The following is a 6,474-nucleotide window of genomic DNA, read 5'->3' on the forward strand; positions in this document are numbered from 1 at the left end:
GGTGGCACGTCCGATCCGGCTGAGCGTCAGGAAGGGCATCAAGTGTCTTGCAATTGTCGACAAGCATGATTGTTTACAGTTTCTCAAGAACCTTACTTTTACTAAATCTAGCAGAAATATTGTTGTGTCGTGCGTATCTTAAATGTACCGTACATGTGTTTGATGCTGCCCCTAGATGGCAGCACAAGGGAGCTAGCTGTTGTTGGCTGGAGAGCGCCATGTTGTTATTGTTGTGCTGTGTACTGAGCTGACAAAATTGCTAGCTTGAAATACATATTTGCTCTGGGTAAAGAAAAAGCATCTTTTAAAAAATATTGAAAAGGCTAGTTTTAATTTGAATAAAAAAAATATCAATGTATTTGCCTGAATATATCAAGCAGAAAACAGCGCCGCCTCGTGATCCTCAGCTGTTGGTTGATAGCCTTGGGTGATTCAACAGTTTTCAAATCTAGCTTTTGCGTGTGAGTTGTGACCGATGTGCCTCCATCCAGCGGAATCCAGCTAGATTGCAAAGTGGTCAGTCGTACGGGTTGGACCGCGGCGGCATAACTCGGCTTCTATAAGTCCGATTGACAGAGGACAAGCACCGAGATCGTCCACAAATCACAATGAAGTGGTAAGTACGACATCTCACTCTTCGGCGTTTGGGTATGTAATTATGCGGTGGTGTCGTTTGTATACAAAAGTCGGTAGTGCCCCCCCCCTTAATTGAAGGTGTTCCGCCGCTACAGCAACAAACCCTATGTAAACGCGTCTTCAGTTGGGCAAACTAGACTTTTGGAATCAAAATATGGAGGCATCAGTAATTTGATTCTGGTGGGAGGAGCCACCATGACCAAATTTGGGCATGGAATCAATTTTTTGATTCATTTGGGTACACTTTTGACTTCAAATGTCTCGTTACGGCGTAAAAAAGGCCCATGACGGTGAGATTTTTCTTAAAAAAGGTAGAAAATGTGGTAGGTTTGCAAAAAGTGTTACCTCCAAGCTAAGAAATTGTCCCTTTGGCCTTGTGAATGGGAAAAAGACAGAGCCACTGTCCATCACGTAAAAGCTGTTTTAAGGAAATCACACTGTATGTTATTTTTGTATCATGAATCACATACTAAACAATCAGTCCCAGTAAACATGCCGACGTCGGCCCGACGTCGGCCGACGTCGGGGTGACGTCGGCAACTCGGCATCGACATGCCGACGTCGGCCCGACGTCGGTCCAACCTCGGCACGACGTCGGCTGGATGTCGGATATGCCCGCATGTACCGACGTCCAGCCGAGGTCCAGCCGACGTCGGGCCGACGTCGGACCGAGATCAATTGCTGAGGTCCAGCCGACGTCGGGCCGACGTCGGGGCGACGTCGGACCGACATCGGCCGCTGTTTTGACCGTTAAACATGGGCGTAACTTCGTATGTGGTTGGTATGGAGAGCTCCACACCAACTTGAAAGTTGGTGTGGATTTTCCACACCAACTTTAAGTGGTGACACTTCTCATGCACTATTGAGTAAAAAAAACAGCAAAATATGATTCAAGGCCAGAAGAAATCAGTATGGGTTCTTCATAGTCCACAAAGGCGGATAATTGGGGGAGGGGAGGGGGGTATGGGAATGCTCGAGCATCCCCTGAGCCAAAAAATGCACCCCTCACTGGCAGAAGCACCCCAAAATCTGCAAGTCTACACAAAAATATTTCACATTCTAAGTTTAAGAAAAATATCCAAAAAGCATGTCATTTTTAATCAGCAGTAAGCAATAACTGTATGAAGCATTTAATGTAAGCATGCACCCACTAGATATCACAGTTACACAATATGCATGATGAAAATGATTATCATTAATCAAGCCTTTATCATTGTCCAACTGCCCTGATTTTTATTTGTAAAAGAATTATGCCTCAAGATGCTGGTTTTTTACCCGCTCTGGTGTCATCCCCAGCCTGAAAAACAGTATTCGACGAGATGTGGGGAATAAGTTAGCAATTTTTGAACAAACCTCACATTCAGCAGGGCACAATTACCTTCTCTATGTGCTTTGGCTCTACGATTTTTTTAAAAAATAAGAATGATGTATTGTTGGTTTGACGGCTGTAGCACATGTGCATAAGTGGCCTGCGCCATAATTGTTGCAATAGCGCAATGATACCTAATTTGTTGTTCCCGCCATAGAAAAGTTTTCCTTCATCAGGGAAAGACACTTTTCATGCATTTTGTATTTTTTTTTTTGTAAAAGCTGACAGTGGCTTCATTTTGACTTTATTTACTTGCCTTTTTGTGATATATTACATTTAAAAAGTGAATAATTTTTATTTGGAAGATATTGTTGTCTAAACATTGCAGAAACGTGCATGCTCGTCAATCTAGCAGTGGATTGATATTCGCGAATCTGCTGCTGGTAGACACAAGACCAGCATTCACGGTTTCCGAATGTGCCGTTTTGGTATGAAATAAAAGTTAGCCTATTTTGTTTAGAAATTTTGTCCGAATGGTTGAGTGGGTGGCTTTGGGCCCGGACTGATTTAGCCCAGACTAATTTTAGTCCTTCCCACTCCAAATTCGGTCCAAATTTTGATATAATATGCAAGGAAAACTTTTCACATCCACTCTGTGAGACAATGCATGGTCTTCAGGACGGTGCAAGCACGGTCTCCAACCTGCTGAAACCACTGCTGTTTGCTGGTGTCGGCACAGCTGCGCTGCGGCGAGCGGAAGAACCATTAGAAAATACCATTAGAAAAAACTGGAGGATGCTCCACCACCTCTCTTGGTTTATCGTCACAGAATTTCCGCTATCGTCCTCAGGACCTCAAAGGACAGGGAGCCAAGATATGCATGCCCTGTACGCATATTACACTTTTTTCTGGCGTTTTGCCGGTTGCGACGTAACTATGAATGAGTTCAGAGATAGGGCAGGATGATAGGGTCTTCTTAGGGCCGAAAACTGAGCGGTATTTACGCTTTATTCCAATGACGGACCCTCTCTTCGAGTCGAAATTCGACCACTTCAGTTTTCTGCTTACCTACTGTTCGGTGTAGTCATCATCAAAAAGAGGAAAGATCCTTCCTCGCTGCATGAATGTTGGGAGACGTCACCCCCTCGGCTCTTAACCCTCGCCCGCACATGGGGGGGGGGGTGGTTGCCACCCCCCCCCCCGAGGTAGTCTTTCTGGTCTGCACTCAACATTTTTAGAGCTAGAAGGCTGATTTTTCGTATAGCTGCTCCTCTATCCTTTCTTGATGTGCACTGAAAATTTCAAGTTTCTGTGGTTTTTGGTTTCGGAGATATGACCTTGTTTTTCAGGTCATGTCATGACCCAAATGGCTAATTCTCAACATTTTGCGTTGGCTATGGGCCTTGTGAGCTTTTGACACCCTGATTTCGGCCTTTTTTGCCAGTCTTACCTCCCACCTATCATGGAACATGTTGTTCGACGATGTACAGATGTCAAGGTCAGGGTCAAGGTCAACCTAGGTCATCTAAGATAATTGCGTTTTAGGCAAGCTGAATTTACTTTTTGTGAAGTTCTTTGACTTCATTTTTGGTAAAAGCTTCTCAGATCATGATTTCATGTAATATGGACACATAAACAACCGTTGCACACATCAGTATACACACAGACACACACAGACATACAAACACATATCATTGACCTTGACCTAACTTGACCTGAAATGACCTCAGCAGCAAAAACCTGGTCGGGTAGTGTGACAAAGAGGCTCTAGCTGGCTTGGCACCAGAAAACGGCATCGTTATCGGTATATGATAAGCAGCGCAATTGATATCCAACGGTGACCCAAAACAGCAATATTTTTTAGTTTGACCTGACCTGGAAGGTCAATGACTGACCTGAGAAGGTAAAACTGGGTACCGTTGGATTTGTTTCTTCCTAAAAAATCTTTTTGGTCTTTACCGCTAAGCTCTATCTCCAACAGGAACGAAATGGCGCGGGGGGTGGTGGCAACCACCCCCCCCCCCCATGTGCGTTCTAGGATGGGAAAATGGCATGTGCGGGCGAGGGTTAAGTTGGGGGCAATCGCCCTCGCTCCCCCCCCCCTGTTCCCGGGTCTATGAGCTGATTGGCAAGGCGATAAACGAGCTGATTGGCGTTTCCACCCGAGCTTGAGCATGATAGGGTCTGTTCCAGTGGTTGCTCAAACCTCCTCTAAGCTCTTATAGCCAGTGAAGGCTTTCAACACCATTAGCGTCGCCACGGGGGGGGGGGAGGGCAAGCGGGGCAGTTTGCCTCCCTCAACCTCCGACCGAGTACCCCCTGAGATGGATGCAGATCCCATGAGATTTTGGAGTTGGCAAAAAATGGGGTTAGTTTTCGAGAATGGCTGTAAACTCCACACCAACTTTGAAAACGTTTTTACACCCATGCCGTTAAAATAATATAAAATACATGTTTCATGTTTCATAAAGAGCTTCTGTATTCAAAATATCCTCAGGAAACCTAAATCTTCCTCCACGCCGCAACCCCCTGATCCCGACTGGACGGGAAACTTTATCCCATTTGGGATTGCCCGTAAGCCGAGCTCGCCCGTAGCCGGGTGCGGTGAGTGCTTGGGGGCTGCTCGGCCTATCCTTTGGTCAGGCTCAGCCCCGGCAACTCACCAGGGCCGGGCCCAGTTCATATAGAAAGGCCAGTCGGCAAGTGTCACTTTGCCAAAGTGCCACTTATCAAGGGGACACTTTGGGAAACGTTGGTGCAGGTGTGTAAGAGACTAAGAGTGGCTATATGAATCCATTGTGGGGTCGCCCTTTCCAATAAGTGTCACGTAACAGCAATGGGACTCTATAGAGTCCCATTGCTTCATATATATATGAACTGGACCCAGGGTGCTCGCCAAGAAGACCAATGTCTCCATCCTATCATCCTTCCGGCTCTGAAATGGTCTTGTCAGACCGAAAGGGCATAACCCAACAAAACAAACTAAATTATCTGGCTGCGTGGTGTAGTGGTTAGCGCACTAACCTCGTGTTCAAATAACACTGGGTTCGAATCCCATGGCCGGCTGATGCTTTTGGCGTGTTGTCCCAGTAAACATGCCGACGTCGGCGACTGGGGGGCTCGAATCCCGCCACCGGTTGATATTTTTGGCGCGTTGTCCCAATAAACATGCCGACGTCGGCCCCGTCGGTCCAACGACGAACGATCTCGTCAACCCCGGCAAACGACCTCGGCCCGACGTCGGCTCGACGTCGGCTGGACTTCGGCTGGACGTCGGAACATGCGGGCATATCCGACGTCCAGCCGATGTCGGGCCGACGTCGGCATGTTTACTCGGGTATTTGTGTAAAATGGCAAAATGAAATTTTTAAACCCTTAATTATCATTGTTGTAGTGCTTTTATATTATTTATATGGTTTTTACCTGTTGATTCAGTTTTTGTATTCTTGACATTTAAAAATTGTAAATTGTTATCAAATGTAGTGAAGGTAAAGTACAACAGTGCTATAGGTATCCGTTGTGGTGCTGAGGATACCACTAAATGAGAATAATAGCAAGATAAATGCTGCATTTTTGCAAGTCATTGTTGCCTATTTGTTAACATTACCTGTGAATCAAAATAATGATTAGCCAGCTGATGGGTAATCAATATTATGATTATCTGTTTAAAGTGAATCAGTTCCTTGATTGCCTTTCACTACCTATAGAATTCAAATTGTTATGATAGGGGCAATATTATTTTGCTTAGGAGATAGTTCCAGCATTTCTGTTCAAGATCAGGCATGCTCCTTCTTGAAACACTCTCTTATTTTTATGTGATTGGTAAGTTAGAAATGGTCTGCATTTATGCCCAAATATGGTCATAAGGAATCAATCTTTTGATGCCTCCATATTTTGATTCCAAAGGTCTAGTTTGCCCAACTGTCTTCTGTGGGCTGACCATCGCACGACCTCGGTCGTCGGCCAATCAGGCGCGTAACCACCACTGGGGACACTGGGGACCGGTCCCCAGTAACTTTTGGGATACTGGGGACCGTCCCCAGTAAACCGACGACCTCCTGAATTTGCTTAAATAGCCAAATATTGTCTCTTAATCGACGTGAAGAGTAATATGTAGTCAACGGAAGATAAAACTATGGATGTTTTGTTTAGCCAGCGCCCGGGTGGGCCTCTCAGCCAACCTCGCCACGGTGGGGGGGGGGGGCTTTTGGCCACACCAGATTATCTCGGAAAGTAAGCAAGCTAGAAAGGCGCGGTGAAAAGCAACAGATAGCTCGCTACAGTATCTTTCAGAATTAGGTACCTATGTCATTTTTGATCAGGCCATCGCTGAGGTCTTTGTAGGTCACCAAAAGTAAAATTTTAATTAACCTTTGCTCCCAATTTTGACAACTTTTCACAAACCGGTGCATAAGTCAGGAACCAAATAGGTAGAGCTGCAGTGCTGCTGCTGCTGGAAAGCGCATTCGATAGCTCTTTCAAAGGCCTTTCTGAGTAATGTTCTCAGATTTTACCTAGGGTCAACGGTT

This window comes from Amphibalanus amphitrite, unplaced genomic scaffold (genome assembly GCF_019059575.1).
Source record: "Amphibalanus amphitrite isolate SeventyFive unplaced genomic scaffold, NRLGWU_Aamphi_draft 000110F_arrow, whole genome shotgun sequence".
Taxonomy (NCBI): Eukaryota; Metazoa; Arthropoda; class Thecostraca; order Balanomorpha; family Balanidae; genus Amphibalanus; species Amphibalanus amphitrite.